Source organism: Bison bison, unplaced genomic scaffold, assembly GCF_000754665.1.
Source record: "Bison bison bison isolate TAMUID 2011002044 unplaced genomic scaffold, Bison_UMD1.0 scf7180017864526, whole genome shotgun sequence".
Classification (NCBI taxonomy): domain Eukaryota; kingdom Metazoa; phylum Chordata; class Mammalia; order Artiodactyla; family Bovidae; genus Bison; species Bison bison.
Window position 1 is genome coordinate 504,423 of NW_011495077.1, and position 3,025 is coordinate 507,447.

General features: G+C 37.6%; 1 gene segment (V, D, J or C); it reads left to right on the plus strand.

The window, feature by feature from the left end:
• LOC104981963 overlaps nucleotides 1–3,025 on the plus strand; it is a 916,007-nt gene that overhangs the window by 74,729 nt on the left and 838,253 nt on the right.

Sequence of the window (3,025 nt, forward strand, 5' to 3'; positions counted from 1 at the left end):
AGGTCAGGTGGTCTGGTATTCCTATCTCTTGGAGAATTTTCCAGTTTGTTGTGATCCACACAGCTTTGGCATAGCCAATAAAACAGAAATAGATGTTTTTCTGGAATTTTCTTGCTTTCTCTATGAACCAATGGATGTTGGCAATTTGACCTCTAGTTTATCTACCTTTTCTGAATCTAGCTTGAATATCTGGAAGTTCACGGTTCACATACTGTTGAAGCCTGTCTTGAAGAATTTTGAGCAGTACTTTGCTAGTGAATGAGAATGGTGCAATTGTGTGGTAGTTTGAAAATTCTTTGGCATTGCCTTTCTTTGGGATTGGAATGAAAACTGACCTTTTCCAGTCCTGTGGCCACTGCTGAGTTTTCCAAATTTGCTGGCATATTGAGTGTAGCATTTTCACAGCATCATCTTTTATGATTTGCAATAGCTCAGATGGAATTCCATCACCTCCACTAGCTTTGTTTGTAGTGATGCTTCTTAACAAAGGTCTGTCTAGTCAAAGCTATAGTTTTTCCAGTAGTCTTTATGGATGTGATTGCTGGATTATAAAGAAAAGTGAGTGCCAAAGAATTGATGCTTTGAACTGTGGTGTTGGAGAAGACTCTTGAGAGTCCCTTCGACTACAAGGAGATCCAACCAATCAATCTGAAAGGAAATAAGTTCTGAATATTCATTGGAAGGACTGATGCTGAAGTTGAAACTTCAATACTTTGGCCACTGATGGCAAGAACTGACTTCTTGGAAAAGACCCTGGTGCTGGGAAAGATTGAAGTTGGGAGGAGAATGGGACAATAGAGGATGAGATGGCATCACAGACTCGGTGGACATGAATTTGAGCAAGCTCTGGGAGTTGGTGATGGACAGAGAAGCCTGACGTGCTGCATGGGATTGCAAAGAGTTGACCACAACTGAGCAACTCAACTGAACTGATACATAGTGTGATTCTGCTTAAACAAGATTCTCAAAGGGACAAAATTTAAAGATAAAGAGAAGATCAGTAGTTAGCAGGGTTATAAAGAATTGCAGAGATGGGGAAGGTATTCAAAGAGGATTTCTTTAGAGATGAAACGATTTTGTGTCATGATTTTAGTGGTGTTACAAGAACCTATACATGTGATAAAATTTCTTAGAGTGATGCATCAAAACCTAAGAGTATATATGAGAACTGATTTATAAGGTTATTGTATTTTGAAAAAAATTTATTAATATAAATTTATTAATAGATATATAGTTATTATATTAATATTTATATCTATATTATATAATATGATGCTCTGCAAGCTGCTGTAGTCATTCATGATCTCCTCTCCTTAATTACAAATTATTTCAAGCCTGGGCATTCATTGTTTGTCAACACTCAGATGTGAAATGGGACAGAAGAGTAGGTGTCTCAGATAAACACAAATTCACCTCCGCGCTTCACTCATTCATGAGTTACTTTGATCTGTGAACTTGCACTCTTTTAGACCTTGTCTGTATTTTATTTTCAACTTGTTTATTTGCCTTTGGTTCGTTTATATTAATTCATCTATTACAATAACGAAACCAAATGGAAGATTGGCAGCTACATTCCACATGAACATGAGACAGTGTACAGAATCTGAGTCACCATCTTCTGTGGTGTTGACAAGTACTAAGTGTCTGCAGTTTGCAGATATTAAGTTTTGTAAGAGTGCATTATAGCATTTTGTCACAGAAAGATCTGGCATGTTTATCTTAACTTTATTTTATAAAGAGAAATAGTAATGAGCAACTGACAAATGAGACTGAATACTCTGGACCAATGAGACACAAAATGTGACATGAGGATGATTCTAGGACATGTGGTCTAATAAGGACAATTCTATATTTAGGGGAAAAAGGAGTGAATATCCTGATCCCCCTCAAAGTCTAATACATAAAACTCAACATCAGATTTCAAAAGAATAATATTTTATTCCTGATATAATGTCATTTAAATATAAACCACTGAATAGATTCCGATTTTCAGATGGACTGATTGTTAAAAATCATTTCATGTTGAAGTAATTTTATTGATTGAAAAACCTAAGTAGAACTCTGCAACTCAGTAAAAAAAAAAAAAAAAAAAGCAGAGACACATTAATTACTTTGGATAAGATTGCTTTTCATCCAGAAAGCCTAAGATCTGTGAATGCTTTAAAATAGTCACTAGATTCTGGATGGAGCAAAGTAAGCATAGGCTAAATTAATGACCAATCTGTAGATTACAAGAATGTATCGTAGGCTATACTAAATTATATCTTAAACAGGATGGCAAAGTTATTTTACTGAATCAATGTATGTCAACTTGTTTAATCTTCAGTCTCCCTCAGTTTAAACCTTTAATATTATTTCTTTCTTCATGCCTTTTTTCAGGATCTGCCAAACTTAATGACCAGGGAAAGAAAAGTACACAACGTAAAGGTGTGTTGTGAGCCAGACTTCATCTGTACACAGACCATGTGGTCGATGAACATGACACCCTACTTCCTGTTTGGGGGGAGTCACACAGGAACCCAGGTACTGTGTATATGTGCTGCCAGGCACTTACAGACACTGAACTCTCAACCTGAGGCAGAATTAAACACATTTGAGCAGGGGAATCCATGCCTCATGCTGCTCTCCAGCCTGCTCTGGGTGTTCCTGGCCTTCACCTTCTGTGGTAGGGATGCTTCCAAACATGGGTGCGCGTGTTCAGGGTGAGAGGACTGCACACAGACACATGGTGCTTCACCGGGACTTGGGGAGGAAAGGAGGATTGGGGAAAAGCAGGCATCTTAGGATTTCAGTTTAGTTTGTAAATATTTGGGTCCAAAATTTGTCTAATTTCTACAGTATTTGTTCACTATTTCACCTCTATTTTCTTATTTTTTTCCACAGGATCTGGTGTGGCCCAGAATGTTACTCAAGACCAGCCAGTCATAATCAGTCAAGCAGGGAAGGTAGCCACCCTTAACTGTCGGTATGAAATAAGTAGGAATGTGCATGACTACTGGATTTTTTGGTACAAGCAGCTTCCCAG